Source organism: Canis aureus, chromosome 37 (genome assembly GCF_053574225.1).
Source record: "Canis aureus isolate CA01 chromosome 37, VMU_Caureus_v.1.0, whole genome shotgun sequence".
NCBI classification, from domain to species: Eukaryota; Metazoa; Chordata; class Mammalia; order Carnivora; family Canidae; genus Canis; species Canis aureus.
Window position 1 is genome coordinate 24,323,952 of NC_135647.1, and position 23,437 is coordinate 24,347,388.

Consider the following 23,437-nt stretch of genomic DNA (forward strand, 5'->3'; position numbering starts at 1 on the left):
TGTTTGTTTAAAGTATATCTGCATCGTTGCACTATAATCAGCTTTAGAATAAAGAAGCCTTGGCAAGTGCAGATCAGACAAGTCATAATAGCATCTTATTTACATACGTTTTAATTATATAATCTTCCTCCTTTATACACAAACATTTTGTACTGGTGAATCTTTAGATGAAGTGACTTATACTTTTTTAGTTATGGAAGAACTTCCATGATGAGTAGAGAGCATTTGACAGAGAGTGTAGAGATCCTAGCTCTGTCAATGATTTGCTTAGGGTTTTATATCTCAGTTTACCCATCTGTGAAAAGGGCATAATAACAACCCTGTAAAAAATTAGCACTAATGTGCTATACATTCGTGATTAGAATCTACCTCTTTCTTGTAAACATTTTTGCAACAGTTTATACAAAGGCATTTCCTGTTGCTGATTCAGGTTCATTAACATCCATTTCTAGTCTTATTTCCTAGATCAAAATGATTCATAACTTAAACTTGAGTGGGTAAGTGGTATTTCAACTTGAAATAAAGAATATAAAAACTGTTTTAAACTATATTGTACTTCAGGATAAACAACTTATATGCAGTTACATCTTTTCCAATATTTTATTATAAACATACAGGATTATTGAATGAATTTTACCATGAACAGCCACATACCCACCACCCAGATTCTGTAACTAACGTCTAACAGTTATTGTTGGAATTTGAGAAAAAAATATTACTGTTTAAAAACTACTGTAATGCTGATGGGTCAGAGTTCTAAGTACTCAATTTACACAAACACAGGTTATCAAGAATTTACCCTTCTTATGGAATATAGTCAACTGACAATTCAAACTTTTAAAATATTTTTATCTTCTTAAATAATTATATGACACCATCACATTCTGTTTTCATGCCTGCCACCTTCCACATACATCGAAGCAATTCCTAGTATTCATGAGAACATGCTGGGGGCTGCATACCACATCCAGGCAAATTCACGTAGTCAATGTGGTACCCGTAGTGCCTGAAAAGTACCAAGGAGAGGATATCTAACTTCTCTCAGGGGCGTTGGTCTTCCCATATATCTTCTGTTCAGACCTGCCATGGCCATGGTTCTAGTTGCTACATATGACAGTCTTTTAAACCTCATCTAAAACCCGGTAAGACTGCACAATGCTAAATTGCACAAAGGTAAGCAGATTTCTTTATCGGAGGAATAACTTCTCAAAACTTAGGCTAGATGAATGCACTGTGGCCTGATAAGATTAATAAAGGGTTTCTCAAACTTATTTAACTTTGCCACCCTCTTAATAAAAAAAAACATATATTGACATCTAACAGTGCAGAGGTGGAAAATGGCACCATATGTTTAAAATTAATGGTAACAGTTTGATTAACAAGGTTTCAGTGTGATCCCACCTTGAAAAAAACTAGAACACAGCTATAGCCAAAAATTACTGAGAGGTGAGCTAATTGATAAGGGCTGAACTGGAAGTATCTTAAGTTTTTACCACTCATAACAGGGTCCTTGCTCTTGGGATACATGGATAATCAAGTGACTTAAGTCTGAGCATTTTCCAAGACACAGCGAAAAGCCATTTAAAAAATAAAAAATATCATGACGTCGGGATCCCTGGGTGGCTCAGCAGTTTAGCATCTGCCTTTGGCCCAGGGCCTGATCCTGGAGACCTGGATCGAGTCCCGCATCCGGCTCCCTGCATGGAGCCTGCTTCTCCCTCTGCCTGTGTCTCTGCCTCTCTCTCTCTGTGTGTCTCTCATGAATAAATAAATAAAATCTTAAAAATCTAAAAAAATATCATGTGGTTTTACTGCCAACAACTGACCATAGAGGTGCTCCTGAAGAGTTCTCCTAATTCAAAGGCAATCCACCGCATTCAAATTATTAGGGGAGGATTTTTGAGATTCATCTGAATTTTAATATAATGGTTTCTCACACATACCTCTTTCTTTTCTCCCTCCTCCCTCCATCCGTCTCTGCATCCTTCCTTCCCTCTCTTCTTCTTTCTTTCTTTCTTCCCCCTCCTACTTCTTTTTTTGGCAGGGAACATAGATTAATTTTTAAAACTAGTTTTAGAAAAAAAAATAATAAAAATTGCCAAATGTTGGATACTCATTATGTGCCAGAAACCTTACTGAGAGCTTTACATACATTATCTCATACGCTACGTGCAACAGTCCTTTGGAGATGAAGGAATCGAGGGTGGGGGAGTCCAGGGGATGATCCGCCAGTGCCACGGGCAGCAGCGCTCAGCCCAGGCCTGGGACCAGAGCCGTTCTCACAGTCACTAATTCACATCGAAGGGAGGGGAGCCGCGACCTAAGCAGGGGGTCTGGCTGACTAGGCATTTCCCAGAGCGAGAAGACAGTGAGCTTCTCTCCGGCTTCTCTTTATAGTCCAGGGGGAAGGGAGAGGCCTGGAGGGGCGGTGTGGCTGAGGCTGCGATCAGATCTTGCCAAATCAGCCCAGAATGTTGGCTCTACTAGGCAAAGATGCAGAGGATATGTTTGGGGGTCGGGTAGCTGAGTGTCCCTCCCTGCTGTCCATTGTCCCCTGCGTGACTAACTTTCCTTAGAGCTGTCATTCTCCGCTGCTGCTGGCAGGGACCTGCAGAGAGCCACCGAGCTTGGCTGAGGGAAGCCCTGTGCACAGAGCCCGGAGAAGGAGCCGGGGCTGTGCCTTCCCTTCTTCCCCACCTGGCAGTCCGCTGCTAGCATTTTGCATCCTGTGCTAATTCACACAAATCTGGAAGAAAAGGATGCCATCTAGACACTTGTCTAAGACTTTATTTAAGGGGAGTTTATTGTTGCAACAATGTCAGCAAACTGTCTCTATCTTTTTGTTCAGGAGGGTAGCTCCATTTTTTTTGGTGTGTTTGAATCCTCTAAAGTGTTTGTGGTGCTAGAATGTGCTCTTTAGGTAAGGCCTCACTTAACAGAAATGTGGAAAGTCCTAGTTGCCTTATTTCCTCTGGCCAGGTCTTGAGTGACTGGGATGACCTCACAGGAGGGGCCAAGCCCCCAGATTCCTGACACTCTAAGCTCTGTTTAAATTGTTGTCTTCAGTGAATGAAGACTACACCAGCGGAATTTCTAGGATGGATTATTCATCATGTTTTCATCCACAGATAGTTTAGAGACAAGGAGGTGTGGATGCAGTTTTAGATCATGTTTTCAGTTGTATTTTGAAAATTTTAAATTGAACATCTGCCATCAAGCTAGAAAAGTAGTTGTTGGCAAATGTGTGTGTGTGTGCGGAGAGAAAGAATGAAAATGAATATGGAGTGGAGTTGCATATTCAGTAGGTACAGTGCCTGTGGAAATGGATTATGAAACTTTGTGTAAATGCCATTTAAGTTCTAATGGGTGGCAATTAACCACATTAAGGTAGAAGCTTGTGCTCCACCCTGACTCACTCCCACTGATGCTAAGTGTCATCATACTGCTGTGGATCATGAAATGGCTGTTTGTACCTCTGAAAGTCATGGTTCTATTTCTGAGAATAGTCTTAGGAAAACAGTGCAAAAAGCCCCCTGTTACTCTTGGGTTATCCCACTTGTTTACGTGCATCTAGGCCCTATGTGCATCTAGGCTGTGCCGTGAGACCCTGGGAGCCTTCCCTCCCACCCCCAGCGGGGCCTGCCCAGTCCGCGCCGCTCCTCTGCTCCTCTCCTCGTCCTGGGCCACCTGCCCTTCCTCACACTCTCCTCCGTCCTCCCTGCTTCTCCGGGTCGGTCGTCTCCTTTCCCGGTGCTGCCCACTTCTCATCTGCTTCCACCCACAAAGGAAAACTGGCTATTTCACTTTAATAACAAGACTGTTCATGTGATGTAGACGTAATTGCCTCTTATAAAATATGACATCACCTAAATTTAGTGATGATTTTGCCCACAGAAGGTATATATTTTTAATAGTAAATGCTTCCTTTTTACATTAGGACACTCTGGAAAGGACAGACTATTTGCAGGGAAGGTAATCTTTCCAACTTTCATTGTGTCCGTCCCATGCCTAGAAACGCCCATAAATTACTCTCTCTCTCATGCATGAGCACACAACACACCCTTACACACGCACAGAGTCAAAATCCTCGTTTTGACGTTCATTTTAAATTAGAGTACTGTTTGGTTTTATTCTGCTTACCTGCTTTATTCACAGGAAATCATTTACTAAAATTACTTGTTCTGTCCCCACAGAGCCGGGGCCTGTGCCCCTTTCCTGTGGCTTTGTCAGACCATTTAAGGGCCTCTTGCTGCCATCAGGAGCCCAGGCTCCAGGTTCCCAGGCTTGGCCTTAGGGAACCCTTTACTATAAGCGTGTTTACATCCAAAGCCACAAAGCAGAAAACCTCTTCCAAATAGAATGTTCTGTAAGGCAAAGACATGCATTTTATTTTCTGCTTCTGTGTGCCATGCTAGAGAACATCTCTGCTTATTTTCTGCCACGAAAACATAGCAGTGAAGTCTCAGAGATTCTCCTTATCTTTTCTTTCTAGGTAAGGAAAAATTTTTGAGCTCCTCTGTGAGTGTTGCTGTATTTGCATTTGTAAGATCAGTTATTTCTTTTTCTACCTTTTGAGTAGAAAGTTGGGATACCTGGTGGCTCTGTAGAGCAATTCGATCTGAGCTCAGGGGTGATCCCTGTGATGGATAACTTGATCTATCCCACTGATTGTTTGCCCAGGGCAGCGACTGTGAGACTAAGAGGCAGATACGTTTTTGGACTCTTTTTGGGAATAGATCCTGTACAGGAATGCAATGTCTGCCACCTTGACTTGCCAGTTAGTTTTAAAATAGGTGATTGACTTTGTTCTGTGTTCTTTACTCTGTGCTTATCGTGGTTAAGAGTATTCAAAAGCCACCGTCCTCTTGGGATCAAATTTCCAAAGGATTTTCCCATGTGGCTTTTACAGTTGTTCCAGAAACTGGAGGTATACGTGCAAGCTAAATAGGCCCCCCAGATGGATCCCATTAGGTGAAGATCCCCTTTTCATTTTAGAAGAGATAGACTGGGGCTTCCACCAAGCCCAGTTAATTTATATAAGTGCAGTTTTACAAAAGCAGAATTACTTAAAAGCAAAACTGAGAACCGCTTGCAAAACTGTCTTTGCATTGTCCGTTTGAGCCTCCCATGGAAATTATTAGTCAAGCTCCTAAAGAAAGAGATGGAACTACTCTTTAGTATAGCTTCCCCAGCTGCCTCTCAAAGTCACATAAAATGTTTGAGATCACTTCTGCTTTTTCTCCTCCTATTACGAAGAGAATGGTTAAGTTTAACTCATTACTGTTTATTACTTCCTGAAGAATCCAAGTAGACCGACATCTTTGAGAGCCAAACCATTCTCCACAAACACAGGATGTGATGTGGTTAGTTGTCCAGTATGTCTCTCTCAAGGAAGCTCCTTGAAGGCAGGAGCTGGATTCTATTCCTCTTTATCTTAATCGCGCCTCCCAACATGCGTGGACAGAATGGCAGATGCCCAGCAAATACCTTCCGTGTTTGACCACTTATTTATACAATTTATAAAAATGAATATGTATATATGAAATGTGTTTTTTATTCCTCTCATTATTAAAAGATTGTTTTCTAACCTTAGCATGAGATATTCCATACTGACCTTAACTCATTTAGTTTTCAACTGTGGTGGATTTACTTGATTCCAGGAAGTAATGTTTTCAAGTAGCTTTCTCTTGTTGCATGCAGACGGTAAAGGAAAACTACTGAATAGTGCCCATATGTTCTCACACTGTGGTAAGTTTCCCAATTATCTACAGATTCTACTATCATTAGACTCTATTCCTATTTGTAAAAGAAGGATATATGAGCAGATGGAAGCAGCAGAATGAAAGAATGACGTACTGGTCCTGATTTACCAGACACAGTTTTAATAATCACAAAAGTGGCATTAGCTTACAAGATCAAGGGCCCCTCGGTATGACCGGTAATACTGACATCTGCTCGTTCAGAAACCTCTTTACTTGTGTGGTCCTTACTATATTTCCCCTCAGTTTTCAAGACTCTCATTTGATAGAGGATTCTTCCAGATAAAGCAGGATTCCCATCACAGATTCTGTTGTTTTGGAAAACTTTCACTCTTCCATCCCATCCCCCAGTCCACTGTATCCCTCCACCCTAAAACACTCGCACACACACACACACACACACACACACACACAGAGCAAGTCACTTTCTAATAAGACTGTTTTTAAAGACATATAAGGGGCGCCTGGGGGGGCTCAGGGATCAAGGTCTGCCTTTGGCCCAGGGCGTGACCCCGGGGTCCTGGGATCGAGTCCCACATCGGGCTCCCCGCGGGGAGCCTGCTTCTCCCTCTGCCCGTGTCTCTGCCTCTCTCTGTGTGTCTCATCAATAAATAAAATCTTTATTAAAAAAAAGACATATAAAAGGTAAAGATTCTTATAAGGAGTTCTATGATAATGGCTGTAGAAAACCTACATAAACCGTGCAGCTAGCAGAAAAGAAAAGTATTCCACGGTATCTTTTTGGGTTCCCCGAGTGTGTAATTTCATTTCCTCCCCTGGCCGCGCAGATCCCTGTTCCCAGGTCCGTCCTCCAGCCTCTGAGTCACCAAGTGGAGAGGTGTGCTTCCGCCCCAGGGGCGATGGTGTGTGGGTTGCCTGGGTGGAGCACGGAGGAGGCAGGTTGCATTCCAGGAAGGTGACCGAGGCCCTTGCCTCTTGGCCACTCTGTCACCATGTCCACACAATACAAATACTCATCCTGGGTGTGGCACCAGCTTCTCTCTCCTTGCAAAGATCAGAATCCCAGAGGCTTCGTGGTTTCATATGTCTTTTTCTTATAGTATCTCCTTTGGGTCAAGAATTACTTGCTGATTTTCATTGGATCTTAAATTTCAGGTTTGAAAACAAAATACAAAGAGCTTTCACCAGACCGTTCTTTTAACCCCCTGAAGGTTATCCTCCTGTATTTGTGTAGTGCTTATCATTTACATCTTTGGATTCAGTTCTCCCAACAAATCTCAGTCAGTGATTAGGAGAGCAGGAATTATTATTTGCATTTTCCATATGAAAAAGCTGGCTTTGAAAAGCGATACCCTGGCCTTGTATGGAACAGTGGGTTCCAGCCTGGTCTCACTGGCTCTTCAGCGCAGCCCCTTGGTGTGAAACAGCACGTTTCTGGGTTGCCTCTTGGTATATTGAGTCATTCTTGTGAGATTTTAAAGCCGTTTGTTTCACTGACTTCAAAAGTTGACCGTGTAACAAGTATACCCTTTACTAGGAATTACAAGTAAACTAGCATTTTTACTCCCCACCTTCCACCCGTTCTGTGAAACAAGGAGCACAAATAAGAGAAAATGAGTTAGAAAGAAACTCTAAAACATGCGAAGAGCCAGAAGTTAAAGGGCCAGGTCATACATCCTAAATGGGAGACTTCCTCTACAGTAAGTATTAATAGTTGTACAATCATGTAATTTGAAGAAGATATCAACTGTGTACAGGAAATACAGGTTTAACAGAAATCATTTCATTTGATCCTTATCTTTAAGAAAACTGAAGAAGTTTGAAGAAATGGCATCGGTGGTTTGAATTCCATTGCCTTTTGTCAGTGGCAGCTGAAAGCCCCATTGTAGTTAACTATCTGCTAGAGCCTTTGGGAAACCAAAGCATCATTGACTGGCCGGGCCAAATGAGTCATCTATTAAAATTATCCCTAATGAATTACCGGTTTGCTTGTTTAATTGCGCGTGATATAGGGCTCCGGGATGTTAGAGGTCTAGTGAGACTCAAAGGAATTGTGTTGGCTCAGTTAAGCATGTCAGTAGGATCTTTGCTAACTCAGTGCACTGATATTCCTTCCTTCCCTCCCTTCCCCTTTCTCTCTCCCTCTGTCCGTCCCCTTTTCTCCTCCTGCCCTCCTTCCCGTCCCTCTCCTCTCCATCCTCCCACTCCTCTCTCCATCTCACACAGGCTCTCTCCCTCTCTCTTTCTCTCTGTGGGCAGGGCCGGGGGGCAGGTCGGGGGAGACCTATCAAACACTCTTCAGAACATCTCAGGTAGGGCTCACAGTGTTTGGAGTATTAACCACCCAGCTTTGCTCAATGGAAGCTTTCTTAAAGCCTGATTAACTACTGCTCGCATGCCCTCTTTTACTTGGCGTGCGCTGGGCACTATGTGAACAGCAGTTTATTGTGAACAGGTGGCTAGTGGGCTTCCTCTCTTTTTCTTAGAGCTGTGTTTTCCATATAGACCAGAGTAGCAAACACATCATGATGGTAAAAGGCTAAACTACATGAAAACCATGATGATCACATGAGTTGGTATGATATCACATTGGTTCTTGTACCGGCAGGAATTTTAAGATCTTTAAGTATAGCTTACGTTCCATGTGTGTAGCATGTTTGAGAGAGAGGTGGCTAGCCCGTCTGCTCATTTCTTCTTAAAATTCTGTTCTGCTTTGGGGGTCACTCTGAGCTGCCTCCTTTTGTTTACTCTCCTTCTCAGCCTCTTATCCACAAGGATTGACCATTTCCCCTGTAGTCCTGTCACCCTCTATTCAGAGCTCTTTGAGTATCTGCTGCCAGGGCCCTTATCCCAAGTTGGCCAGGCAGCCTTCTCACAGACGCAACACCCTCCACATCCCGTCACCGTGCTGACCATCTTTTGTAGCCCCCAGTGCCCCTCAGAGTGCCCGAGACATAGGATGTGCTCAGTGTGTGTTTATGGAATGAATGAATACCTGAGAATGAATACACCTCAAACCAGATCAGCTTCGTTGATTCCTTTAATTTAAAAACTGAAGCAGAGCAGCCTGGGTGGCTCAGTGGTTTGGCGCCGCCTTCAGCCCAGGGTGTGACCCTGGGGTCCCGGGATCGAGTCCCACATTGGGCATCCTGTGTGGAGCCTGCTGCTCCCTCTGCCTGGGTCTCTGCCTCTCTCTGTGTCTCTCATGAATAAATAAATAAAATCTTAAAAAAAAAAAAAAACTGAAGCAATTTGCTACATCTTCTGATCCTGTGCCCTTGTCTAGCAGGTGAAGCAGTTCATTATTCAGAGCTATCCAACAACTTTAGATAAAACAGCTGCTTCAGAGGCACCTGGTTGGCTCACTCAGTTAAATGTCTGCCTTCGGCTCAGGTCATGATCCTGGGGTCCTGAGATTGAGCCCCACGTTGGGCTCCCTGCTCAGTGGGGAGTCTGCTTCTCCCTCTGCCCCCCCACCCGCTCCTGTTCTATCTCTTGTGTGCTCTCTCTCTCTCTCTCTCTGTCAAATAAGTAAAAAAAAAAAAAAAAAAAAAAAAAGCTGTTTCGGAGTCTGAACATAACTGCAATCTTGTTTAGCTCTTTCCACGAAGCATCCATCAGATCACATGACCAACGGAAAGGGCTCCAGGATGCATTTTGTCATAGCTGTGGAGACTCATCATCTAGGTGGTTCATGCATCCGTTGGGGAGTATACTGTTACAAGTGACGGCTTACTACCATTACTTTACTCATCACTACAAGTCCAGAGGCAGGTGCAAGACACTGCACGATTCATAGATGCCAGGGCCAAATCTGACCATTCCTTCTCTCGGGACTCCAGGGTGACAGCGGTCCCAGCTGTCCTGTGCAAATCCCCTAAGGACTGTGTCAAGGAAGATAAGGCTGCAAATCTCTGGGTGACCAGCTCTAACATTCTGTTAGCCAGAGCCATGGCCCATGGCCCCCCTGCTTGCTAAGGGAGATCGTGATGCTACATTTTTAGTCTCTCAGCCTCTCTTTTTGGTCAAGGAAGACAAGAGACTGGGTGCTGGGAGACCCCTGTCTGTGTACAAGTGTGCATTTGCAAATGGTATGGTTCTGCACTGGCAGAGGGACAGAGGGGACAGAAGGGGACCTGCAGCACGAGGCTCTTCTCCCCACCTCACCCCAGAAGCTTGGGTTGAGTCCTGTACCACAGTTGAACTTGTGTAATTGCAAACAACCACATTAAACTGGATGTTCAAGAAGCCAGAGTGTAGACTGTAGTTACTTTGGACTCTGATTTAAAGGTTTATTTTTTTAAATTGTTTTTATGATAATTCATAGGTGCTCAATCTAACACAAATCATATGCTATAGTCTTCCAAAATTTTGTTGCAGTGCCTATTTAAAGATTGCTAGGAGCTTTTCTCCCCATCAAGAAAACCATTCAGATCTATGGTATAGATCTACTGTGTTATTTTTTTCCTTCCTTCCCCCACCCCCCAACATCCATTTACTGGTATGGATGGGAACATAATGCAAAACTGTGCTTGTCTTATTTACATAAATCTCCCTGTTAGCTTTCCGTTTTACCATATCTGCATTTTTGAGTTTGACCTATTAGTGCTTTTTTGGTTTTATAAAGAAAAAAAAAGTGCTTCCCTCAGCAGAACCATCTGGCTTCGTTTCCTGTTCCTCAGCAACTCTATGTGTATTCTAACAAGGCCAGCCCTGTGGTTTTCCGAGTGGTGCTGTTACACTGGTGGTCTTAGAATTCAACAGGAGTGATGGAAAAGTTACACTATAGGCCTCTTTCAAGTCTAAAGTTTCCAAGGTGGAAAAAAAATGCGTATTATTGTCATTTTGACATAGCTTTTTTTTTTTTTTTCTGTGACTGAAATATAGTCTTTTAAAAAGAATTACACCATTCTATTCTTTGAGGAAGAAAAGGCTTCTAAAATGTCTTTTAGTTAGAGGGCTACCCATATACGTATGCCAGCAAGCTGAGGTGATTGAAAATATAATTGGGACATGCTTGCAATATGCAAGTTTTCTTAAAGAGTCAGTTAACAGTAACTAGTTGGGTTTTTTTTTTCCCTTAAATTTAGATATAATTGACATGTAACATTACAGTTGTCCCTGAAACAACATAGGTTGGAACTGTGTGGGTCCATTTTTACAGAGATATATTTTTTAATAAATACAGTTCAGTACTGTAAATGTATTTTCCTTATGATTTTCTTAATAACATTTTCTTTTCTCCAGCTTACTTTATTGTAAGAATACAGTATATAATACATAGACGAAATAGGTATTAATCGACTGTGTATGGTAATCAGAAAGGCTCCTAGTTAACAGTAGGCTCTCCGTGGTTAAGTTTTGAGGAAGTCAAAAGTCATACATGCGTCTTTGACTGCAGGGGTGTCCATGCCCTTAACCCCTGCATTGTTCAAGGGTCAACTGTATATTAGTGTCAGGTATACAGCATAAGTTTTCAATATTTATATATATTGCAAATTGGTCACGACAGTGAGTCTAGTTTAGTTAACATCTATCACCATATATAGTTAACAAAATTTGTTTTTTCTTTTGGTGAGAACTTTTAAGATGTACTTTCCTAGCTTTGAAATATACAATATAGTATTAAAACTGTAATCATCACGCTGTACATTACATCCCATGACTTACTTGTAAGTTATAATGGAACTCTATAATGGAACATTGTGACCACCTTCACCCATTTCACTAGCCACCAACCCCTGCCCCTGGCAACCGCCGATCTGTTCTCTGTATCTATGAGCTCAGGTTTTTGTTTTTGTTTCTGTTTCTGTTTATTTATTTTTTTAATAAATTTATTTTTTATTGGTGTTCATTGTTTCTGTTTAGATTCCACATATAAGTGAGATGATATGGTATATGTCTTTCCCTTTCTGACTTATTTCACTTAGCGCAGTGCCCTCAAGGTCCATTCATGTTGACACAAATGGCAGTATTTCCTTCTTTTTTTTGTGGCTAAATAATATTTGTGTATAATAGTTTCCTTAAAGGATCAAATAATTAAAGGATCAAATTAACAATAACAGCAAGCCAATTTTGTGACTAAAGGATTCTCTATTTTGTGTGACCAAAAGTAAGGTAAATCTGCTTCTGACAGGTGATTTGTAATGTAGCTTTGGCCTTTTAGTGCACTCAGAGATCATCTGGGAATTTGATCTATTCCCACAGAGGTATGTATATAAGGAGGTGAAACTCTGTATTTTTATGTTGTAACATTCCACAGATTTTGAAACATTTCTCACCAAATATGCCCTTATTTTTCTCTTTCCTGAAATGCTGGTTTTTGATGTAACATAGAATCAAAAGGTTTTTATTTGTATATGTGACTATCTTTCTTCCTTTTCTCCTTCCTTCCCTCCTTCCTTCCATCCATCATCCAATCATCCATCCATCCAATCATCCATCCATCCATCTTTCCATATTACATGGAACTCAGATACACAAGCTATGGAGAGAGGGAGACCCTCATGGTATTTCTCTCTTTCTCTCTCTCTTTCTCTCTTTTTAAATAGGTATCATGTTCATCAACCAGTAGACATTATGTCTGGGGACAAATTTTAATACATAAGATAAAATTAAAGTGCTTAACCTAATACCTACACATAGGAAGGATTAAAAAAAAAAGCCTTGTCCAAAATTACTTAATTAGGTCACTTTTTGGTAATTAGGGTTGATAAATACTAAAAGAATAGGACTGGGATCCCTGGGTGGTGCAGCGGTTTAGTGCCTGCCTTTGGCTCGGGGCGCGATCCTGGAGACCCGGGATTGAATCCCACATCGGGCTCCTGGTGCATGGAGCCTGCTTCTCCCTCTGCCTATGTCTCTGCCTCTCTCTCTCTGTCTCTCTGTGTGACTATCGTAAATAAATAAAAATTTTAAAAAAATAAATTTATTGAGGCTTATTTAAAAAAAAAAAGAATAGGACTATGAAATCTCTGATTCTTCTGTGAAGTTTAAAAACCATAACCTCAGACTTACTGTTCTTTATGAAGGGAGACACTGAAAGAAACTGCACTAGAGGATTCAGTTATTTGCAGTGTTTTTCCTTCTATATTAGTCTTTGTCCCTCCCAGACCTTGCTTTGCCTGAATGCTGCTCTAAGGTTACAAAGTTGAAAGGAATGCTCATTTTTAATTTTAAGAGGAAGAGAAAAAGTTAAAAAAATTGAGCCTAATAAAAATTAATGAGAAACATTTAAATCCTTTAATGGTTCAATTTATGTTGTAAGTCAGAATGGTTAATGCTATTATTGTATACATGTGGCAACATCTTTGCTCTGCTATAATTCTTTTCCCTTAAAAATGAGCCAGTGGGACATGGAAGGCCTATCATACTCTCGTGATTTTTGTTCATTCTTTTGATAAACTCCACAATTTTTTAATGGGAGAAAGAACAGGAACAAGGAAATTAAAGTATAAAGGTCTACTTTTGGGTTCTTTCTCTTTCTTTTTCTTTTTTTGCCATTTTTCCTTATGTCACAGATTACTGAATAAAACATAGTTATCAGTGGAGTGACCATTTCTAACTGTCTCTTTGTGCTTAAAAATTTATTTTGGGATGGGAAACATTCCCCAAACCCAGAGGGTACACTTAATATGCCAGTTTTCATTTGAGAAGAATTACTTTTCAGTTGTAGGTGTTTTGGGATGTAGCCTGACTCAACATCCAGTATTAATGGTCCAAAGATAGAACAGCTGAACTTTCTGACTGGCCTTCTTTGGGAGACATTAGCATGTCCCCAGAGACAGTTTCCCTAGCTCTGGTTACTCGAATCAGTATGTGGAGAAAGCTTATTACTTTTAGAAACATTACTCTTGTATGGCCCTGTCTATTACTCAGATCAAATATATGGTACGCGTTGCTGTTTTCTTTGTTTAAGAAATGAACTAGATCCTCACTGTATCCCTGACTACAGAGTCCAGACTATGGGAACCTATCCCATAGCAGACCACCTTGAAAGAGGTACTTCAGTTACTAGGATGAATAAATCAGCCAGACCATCTTCATGCCAAAATCATTGCAACAGTTAGAAATGCTGTAGAACAATTCTACCTAATGGGTAATGCACGGATTTTTTTTTTTTTTTGTGATAAAGTTCATTGCCCTTTCTCCAGAGTTAGCAGTGATTTTTCTTCAAAGCACAAAACCAAGTAGCAACTTTTAACACTTAATACTCAACTTGTCCAAGAAAATACTTCCGTCATGTATTTCCTAGAGGGCATTAACCTCATGAGCTGGTTTTATTAGAGTAAGATACATGTTTGTGGGACTTATCTCCAAATAGAACATGAAACCTTACTTGTTTATACCTACTGTTTTCTCATCATGAGAACTGTTTGTGGTGAAGGCAGTTGCCTCCATGGCCTGACACAAAGAGGCCGCGTGCTGTGGTCAAGAGCACTCTCCTGCTGCTTCAGGGACCTGGGCCTGTAGCTGTAGGGCCTCAAGCAAGTCACTGTATCATCCTGAATTGATTTTCTCCCCTTTAAAGTCAGGGAGCTAGAGTCCTAGGTAGTATAAGATTCATAACCTGGGATTCTAGTTTAATAAACACTTTTTAAAGGCTTATTTACCATCTAGCATAGAATTTGTTTTGTTTTCAGTGATACAGAGTGTGTGCCTCCATGTTTTGACACTGTAAAATTCCTCAGTGAGACAAATTGTTTATACAGCCTGATTTCGTCTCTTTTTCCCCCAATTTTCATCACTTCTTCTGGAGTAATCTAAGCTAACATTTATTTATTTATTTTTCATATTAGGATAGAAGGTTCTATAGAAGAACATCACTATCCAATAGAAATATTCATTCAAACCACACAAGCCGTTTAGTTTTATGTAATTTTAAATTTTCTAGTAGCCACATTTTAAAAAGTAAAATGAACCAGGTGAAATTAATTTTCATATTATATTTTATTTAACCAAATTTATGTATCAAAAATGTTATTTAAATGTGTAAAAAATATAAAATATTCTGAAGGCATTTTATATTCTTTGTTTTTTGTCTGTTACTAAGTTTTTACAATCTGTGTAAAAATATACTGTACCCTTTACAGCAAGTCCCAGTTCGGATTAGCCACATTCCAAGTCACATTTCACATTAGCTCCTACCATAGTGAGCACTGCAGTAAAATTCTGTGTACATTTGTAGATGCAGAGTTTGCTTTCTTTATGTACAGAGTTGCATATTTCAGAGCCAGCATTCGTACGTGTGTTATGGAATTCTGGAGAAGGGCACCTGTGAGAATATGGATCCCTCTGTGGATGATTGTGTGATGCCATGTGTGGGAGAAGCAATTTGTCGGTTTTCTCTGGAGTGAGATGTGACTTGGTATCACTGGCCCTCCCCTTGTCCTACTCGTGACGGCTGGGGACCCAGCACAGAGGCAGAAGTCTCTCTTCCCAGTTTTACCCCCAGAAGGAGAGGTTTCATAGAGGTCTTGAAGGGCTGCAGGTAGCACCATGCTGGGGGGGGGGGGGGGTATCCTCAGTGGCCTGGAATAAGATTACCCTTGGGGAAAAGCACTCATACAGGAATCACTGTGGTACAGGGGATACCAGTTAGAGAAGCGGTTTAAGCCTTAGAGCAGCATCCCTTTTGCAATCCAAAGAATCCTGGAATTTATAAAGTAAAGGCCCTGGGAAGGCATGCAGCTGTTGACATAGGATTAGCCACGGGGAACAGAGTATGTATATATCTTTGGGTGTTTGATTTACACTCGACACATTCTTTGTAACTGTCCTTTTAGACAGGTGATTCAGAGGGAGACAGACTCTCGGTTGTCAGGTGGAATTCTGGACTCAATTAAGTGCTTTAACTTCGGACTAAGAATCTATTTAATTTTGGAGAACAATGTAGCTGCACCTTTCTGTGTGATTTATTCCACTTTCCACTCAGTTTTGAAGACTGCCAAACTTCGCTAGTTACAAAACCCCAGAGCCCTGTGTTTAAAAGGAACAGCAGGCCTCATGGTGTGTTCTTTTTATTCTTAGGGACAGCAATACAAATAAATTAAAACATTTATACTTAATCAGTGTGACTAATGTCCCAAGGTTTCAGGCGAATCCTTGTTATTCTTCCATTTACATAGCATCCTCTTTTCCAAGGATTCCAAACAATTTTTTTGAACAAATTGGTATAGCTTTCCTAACACTACAGAGATGTAGATGTTTTAACACCCCTGGGGGGTAAAATGGCTTGCCTTTAAGGTCAGCCGTGGGTCTGGGGCAAACTTGCGATTTTTAGCTCAGGATTCCAGATTCTTGGATTTCTGTTCTCATTGTTAGGTATTTAAAAAAAACATATTTGTGATAGAAACTTCAATAAAGATGATACCACTTTAATGTCATCCATCCCAGCTAACAGAACTATCCAGAAAGGAACAAAGAGGTCATTCGTCTTCTTGATTTACTTCCTCTGATCATCACTCTGATTCTCAAACAAACCCATGGCAATCTAAAGCATGAACTCTTTACTTGTCAGCTCAAAGCCTAAAAAGAGAAATGGAGAAGTATGGACCTTGCTGTGGCTCTTTGCTCGTACACAGTTGGACGGGTATTGGAATGGTCTCTCTCACCCTTTTCTGGCTAGGTCTATTAGCTGGGATGGGTGACATTAAAGTGATACCATCTTTACTGAAGTTTATGTCACAAACAAAATTACATGTATCTCAAGGAAAAATTTTTTATTCCAATAAACATTTTTTACCAAAAGAAGTTCAGAACAAAACTGGTCAATACACAAAAACTCCTTTTTAAAGAGAAACTGTAAGTGAAGCTTTTAAGTGAAAAATGTAAGAAAAGGGATGTACAAAAAAAATGGTATAGCTCATTTATTAATCAGATATTATCTCTAACATGTAAATAATAGCATCTTATTTATACTTGCTTATTAATTTAAATTTTTATTTATTTGTGTTTTTGTAAAATGTATGTCTTCACAGGGGCCAAACTGACTCACTGTGAAAAAAAGCTTATGTGTTCTTTGTTACAGTGAACAAATCACTGATATTTGCTTTATGAAATTATTGGCCCACTCATCTGGGAAAATACACTGTGTCCTATAAGAAAAGGATATGCCTATTTTAGTTAAAAGACTCCCTTGAAGTTAGGACATTCCTAGGAGTATTCATAGTACTTTATTTCACTGTAGGTATCTTGTCTTTAATAACTTAAACAAACCTTCTTTCTAAATACTTTTAGAAAGTTACTTCTATTCATAGGTCACAATTATTACTCTGTGCCAGGTTTGTTTGTTTAAATTCTACTAAAATTCTGCTCTGAAAATTGGAACACAGGACGGTGTGGCCCTAGATTTGTGAGAACTCATCCACTAGTTTGTCATCTTCTTCCCTTGCTTTGTGTGGAGTGTGTGTAGGCAGGGAGTTAATGTAGATGTACACACACACACACAGTTGCACACTCACACCCGTGCATCTATGGCCATCTTCCCGCAGAAGCCAAGAATCAAAGGGAGAGAAACCACATATGTGAAAACAGGAAATTATGTTGGGTGAGCCTGCAGGTACACATATATGGACATATTACCCTCAGTCTTCATTGTCCTGTTCGCAAATTGACAAAGAAAATGGTGCCATGGTCAGTGGGGGCAGCACTTGACCAATAGCTTTTCTGTGCGCCTAAGTACTCACCCTCTGTGGTCAGACAGAAGGACGGGTGCCACCCACCTCCTGCCTCCTTGAAGCATCTGGGGCCACCCTTTTGCTATTGCCTCGGTGTTAACTGGACAGATGATGACTGGTGAGAAGGACCTTGCAAGCAGTGGTGTGGGGAGCATCCTGCAGCCCTGCTGGCTCCCTGTGATGAGGAGGCAGCCCTGGGGCAGAGCCTTTCCCCTCCTCTCCAGCACAGAATGCTGCAGGAATCCACCCACCCCCACCCCCACCCCCGTGTTCACAGGCTGGTTTGCAGACCCAGGTCCCCTACATTAAATAGGTTTTGTAAATGCAGAGCGTTTCTCAGCCAAGGCTCTGTAACCTCTCTGATTTCAAAATCTCTTTGAGAAACTAGAGTATCATAGAGAAGCAAAGAGTTTAATTTCCAAAATCAGTGAATAGATGTATTTAGATAACTTTCCCTTTAGGTTAAAAAAAGGAAAGGCCATAAGAATTACAATATGCTTGGCTTCAGTGACACAATTGCATTTCATTGTGCATGTGTTCACTCAACCCTGGTTATTTAATTTGCAACAAGTAGCATCTAGGTGCGGCCTGAATAGAGCCTAAGCACCTCAGGGTCCTGCGGCTTAACGACTCACGTCTCAGGCCATGCTGGGCGCTGGCCTGCTAGGTCCTGGCACCCCGTGCCTCCGAGCTGGTGACTGACCACTCGCAGGAAGGTGGAGCGACCACCCACAGGATGGTTCCTCTGCATGTGCGTGTTGTTAGGAAAAGCCAGCTCTGAAACGTGATAGCCCTCTGTAAGGTCTCTACTGTTCTGCTGACCTAACAATGGGGCTTAGCAGCTTCAACCTCAAGTCTAATCACAAAGCAACAGTTCTATTAATCCTTGTCACAAGCGTCACTCATTCAGTAGTTTTAGGTAAAGATTATTGTATCTTTAGGAACAGCCTTATGTGTGGCTCTGTGAAGAAAGGGTCCCTGAATACCGCAGTGTGGTGGGGGGCACAGTCTCGCAGCCACCTGGCCTGTCCTCCTCAGAGGCTCCTGCACACGTTCCCAGACACCCTGAGGGTCCTGCTCCCCCACCCGAGCCCCAGCTGCGTCTCCATAGGTACACAGGTAAACACCGGTCCCTTTTTCCTGTCCTGTCCCGGCACCCACCTGTGTCTTCAGCTCCAGGAGAGCCCGGGTCGAACGTGGTAGGAGCCTCACGAGCATGTCATCCGCTCCTCACAGCTGCCCTATGGAATCGGTGTTTTTATCCTCATTTTGCCCAGGAAGGAAAGGAGGCTGAGCTTGGTGAAGTGACTTGCGCAGAGCATGTGTGGGTCGTAGTCACAGTGGAGTTTGAATGTGCTTCCCACCCCTGGGCCATGCTGCCCCTCTCCTCTCTGAAGCCCTTATTCCCTTTCCTGTAGTCCAGCCCTTCTTTTGTTTGCAACCCATTTTCCTACCATTATCTCCCTTTAGGGAACTTGTTAACTTTGCCTGTAATGATTTTTGGCACTTGTGTTTGGTCACCGGTGTGTTCTTGTGACACTAGGCCGGGACCATGCCCACCGCCCCCCAGGGAGGGGAGAGGGCTGTCAGTAGTCAGAGACCTGCGTTAGGATCCCCTGCTGTGTGCTAGGCCCTTGGCTAGGGCAGCTGAAGCTGTAGAGAAGCACTAGCTGGACTCCATCTGTGGACACTCATTTGGCCCTTGGGGGTCGCGTTTGCTATGGCTGTGCTCACACAGATGGCAGTGAGCTCAGCACATTGTCCCAGCGTCAGCCGGGCGTGTTACGTACGGATAGCCTGGCCTGACAGAGGCAAACTCATTAGTTAACTTTACTAACCCATTTGTCTTTGTTTGATCAAATAACTGGGACTTCTTTTGGCTTAATTCTGTCCCTCTTAAAAAAAAAAAAATCAGCATGGGAAATCCGACCTTACTTAATCAGCCAGAAGATGTTTGGTGTTGCTAACCAGGAAATGGGTCCCGGAGAGTTTTCCCCCCAGCTAGGAAGGAGAGGCTTGGCGGGCCACTGCTCCCTGCATGCAAATGAGAGCTCTGATTAGCACTAATGCCCCCCTGGGATTTGTCCTTTTGGAAGAGATAAGGCCAAGGCTTCCTACCCTGCTGCAATCAGCCAGCTTGGTCGGGAGCCATTTTCTCTCATCCAGGATTGTATTTATTTTGTTATGTATGATTTTAGGTCATTTAAATCTTTGATTTTTGTTTTTAAATGGCTTTCTCAGAGGCCATTCTCTTCTGAACCGTTTGTCCTGCGGCCCTGGGCCCTCGGAAGTCTGGAGGTCCTGTGCTGACATCACGTGTTCTACATTCAACAGCACTTTTCTGTTCTGAGCTTGCCCTCCTCCCCAAAGCTGAAATAAATCAAAGTTGGTTGAGACTCAGTCGCAATAAATCAAGACCTGTCCAGAACTGGAGCCTGCCCAGTCAAAATGTCATAGCTTGGCTTTCACTGAGGATTAATTAAAGGCCTGATATAAAGCCCAGATGTGCTGTAGGAGAGTAGCAAGCTGCCTGGTGGCTGCGTCGCCCCAGGTTTCTGCCCACCCAAGAATACGCTGGAGGAGGACGGGAAAGGCATCCAAGGTTGGGAGGGCACGAAGGGGGAGGGAGGCTCCCATCAACGCATCTGAGTGGGCTTTATCTGGTTTGGAGGAAATAGAACAAGCTCTCCAACAAGGAAAAAATTCTATCTATGTCAGGCTATGTGTATACAGTATTTAAGTGGAAGGAAAATATAATAGTTCAGAAATTGTGTTTTAACTGAGGAGACAAAATGAACCAAGTGAAGGAACTTCCCTTGTAAAGAAAAAAAAATGATAAAATTAATGCCTGGTTCATAGTGAACTTATAAATTTTTTTTTAGCTCAAAGAAGCTGTGCAGATAAAGCACTTTTGAGGTACTTTTATTCACAGAAGGATGAATTAGTCAGGGACAGGTTTTGGATTAGGATTTACTCTCAGTTTTTTCTTTAGTTCTACATGATTCCAAATAACCTTCCAGAAAAGGGCAATAGCTTAAATTCCCATGGAACATGTCTATATGAAAGTGACTATGGAAGATGCACAAATTCTCCATATGTACAGACAAAATACTGCATTTGAAATAGAAAACAAGATATACTGCATAATTTATTTTTTTAATTTTTAAAAAAATTTATTTATTCATGAGAGATACACAGAAAGAGAGAGAGAGAGAGAGAGAAAGAGAGAGGCAGAGACCCAGGCAGAGGGAGAAGCAGCTCCATGCAGGGAGCCCGATGTAGGACTGGATCCCAGGACCCCGGGGTCACGCCCTGGGTTGAAGGCAGGTGCTAAACCACTGAGCCACCCAGGCTGCCCTACTGTATAATTTAAAACCATACATAGTGGCCATGTTTTTGTATAGCTTTAAACTTAACATTTACCACTATAGAAATTTGATTCTAAAGTTGGGAAAAAAAAAAAAGTACCATCAAAGATTAAAAATACATCAACAGTCTTTTTCTATAGTAATATGTGTACTGAATATCTGAAAATCTGAAAAATAGTTATTTAGAAAAACTTTATAAATGAAACAGTTAATCTTTTGATTGCTATACAATCTATAGTAGACAGTTGGTGCTAATAAGTGGAATACTTTGACTGGAAAAAATAAGGCTCTTTGTGACTAGGAGAATTTGCTATTTTATATACATGTGTTTATATAAACATTAAGATTTTTTTTTAAGATTTTATTATAAAATGACAGGCAAACACACAGGCAGAGGGAGAAGCAGGGTCCCCGCAGGGACTTGGGACTTGATCCCAGGAACCCAGGATCACACCCTGAGCCCAAGGCAGATGCTCAACCACTGAGCCACCCAGATACCCCTGAACATTAAGCTCTTATCAATGGAAATGAAAGATAGACTTTCTCACAGTGTTATATTGATATTCACATTCTAGACATGAAACTTTTGTGTCTTATGAATTTAAATAATGAAATGGCATATAAATTCAACAGATTTCAGAAAAACATTGTAGTTTCAACTGAAGTGATCTGAATGTTTTTATATCTATTATTCGATCTAGCGATTTAAATATACAATCATATCCAGTTGTAAGGATTTTTTAAACTACTGAACTTTTATTAGCCACATTATAAGTGATTACATATAGCTTTTAGTATTTTTATCCTATAATCTGAATATCTTGTGGTTGAAATAGCAATTTAAATAGGCTTTTAGCATACTTTTGAAATTTGTCTGAAATAACAATTTCAGCTGTTTGCCAGATGATCAACCTACATATTTCTATTGAGATTACTGAAGACTGGTAGATCATTTGGGTTGTTAGGATCTACTGGCATGATATTTGGCTTTCTAAGGCCTTCTTCAAGGACTATCTCTTATTTTAGTCAGTTACCTAGAAAAAAATAATTACTGCAAACTAATTTCCATTAGTACAGATAATTGATATTTTCAGAAGGTTTGCCATTTCATGCTTTATTGCTTAGTCCATAAGTAGATTTTATATTTACCATTGCTTTTTATTCTACATTTAAATTTGACTAACACTGTGTGAGGTTGAAGAGCCCAGGTCAGTGTGTCTCTAGGGTGAAGACTGATTGGATTTTAAGAGTCGGGAAATTTAGAGAAATAGACCTTTCCTACTGCCCACTTTAAATACTCTTCTATACTTGACTCTCACGATGCAAACTTGAATTTACACACTTCAAAAACTTTGAGCCAGTTGGCAATTAATATATGACTTAGCCTGTGATACTGTAAAGGAACTTCCAGATTTTTCTAATCCATTAGGCTTTTCTTTTATATTTCAATTTGAAGTATTTTCACCTTTAAATAAAATTAAAGCCTTTTATCTTTGGACTATACTCTTCCCAGCACTTACAATAGACCTTTTCTGGGGGATCCCTGGGTAGCTCAGTGGTTTAGTGCCTACCATTGGCCCAGGGCGTGATCCTGAAGTCTCGGGATCGAGTCCTACATCGGGCTCCCTGCATGGAGCCTGCTTCTCCCTCTGCCTGTGTCTCTGCCTCTCTCTCTGTGTCTCTAATGAATAAATAAGTAAATAAAATATTTTTAAAAACCCCAATAGATCTTTTCTCCTATCTAGCCTTAAAGGTTGTTTATGCAGCCACCATAGTAGTAATTTATTATTTAGTTGTTTGTGTGTTTGTCTATCCAGACAGATTTCAAATCCTTTGAGGGCAATAGTGCTGTGTTTGATTTGGTTTCTTCAGTGTCGAACTGGATAACACAGGATGAGCTCAGTATTGCTGATGACTGAATAGACAGGAGACTGGCCTGTGTCTTTTCTGATTATAAGGGGTGCATTGATACATCATTGCCATGGCATACCAGAGGACACAGTGGATTTCTCTGACAGCCATTCAAAACTACTACCTAAAAGCGTTCCAGCTCTGAGAGGAAGAACAACAGAAATCTCCTAGTACATACAGTATTTGGAGAAGATGCATCACTTTTTCTACTTGGGTGATTGTTAGTTTCTAGATGATCCTCAATAGATCTGAGTCACTGTAATTCTCTAAAATAGGTGGCCTGGCTCCTAGAATAATCTTTTTCATTATATATTTTTCCTTATGTGTTTTAAATCACATTGAGGTGAAAAGCTGACTTACTAGACCTAATATAGTTTTTTTTGATAAGTGTGAGCATGTGCACTGTTAAAATAACCCTACCTGTGCCAGCAAGAACATCTTATTACCAAGCCCAAGTATTAACACACTATTGTGTTAATGGTATTAACACACACTATTCAGAAAAGACTGATTTTAAGAGCTTGCTCTAGTCAAAAGTCAGCATTATGTTATAGGTGGAAAATGTACCTTAATTAACATAACATAGACTGTCCGTAACCCAAGGTGTTGTGCCTGGGAGGTCGGACTCAAGCCTGCTTGCCCTCTGTGGCTAAGACTTGGGGTAGAGAGATCAAGGAGCCTGCAGTTCTGATACATTAGCTCCTCCGGAAAACGTGGTTGGCTCCACGGGCCTGCTTGGGCTCTGCTGCCAACACTGTGC

General features: G+C 41.3%; 1 protein-coding gene and 1 long non-coding RNA gene across 3 annotated transcripts in view; one reads left to right on the top strand and one right to left on the bottom strand.

The window, feature by feature from the left end:
- GMDS (GDP-mannose 4,6-dehydratase) overlaps positions 1-23,437 on the top strand; it is a 575,871-nt gene that overhangs the window by 296,402 nt on the left and 256,032 nt on the right. The window lies entirely within an intron of this gene.
- Positions 17,814-19,128, bottom strand: LOC144306387 (uncharacterized). Its single transcript, XR_013373453.1, has 3 exons — positions 19,000-19,128; positions 18,560-18,639; positions 17,814-18,175 (listed from the first exon to the last, which is right to left on the bottom strand). It is a non-coding gene; the product is annotated as an uncharacterized LOC144306387 (long non-coding RNA).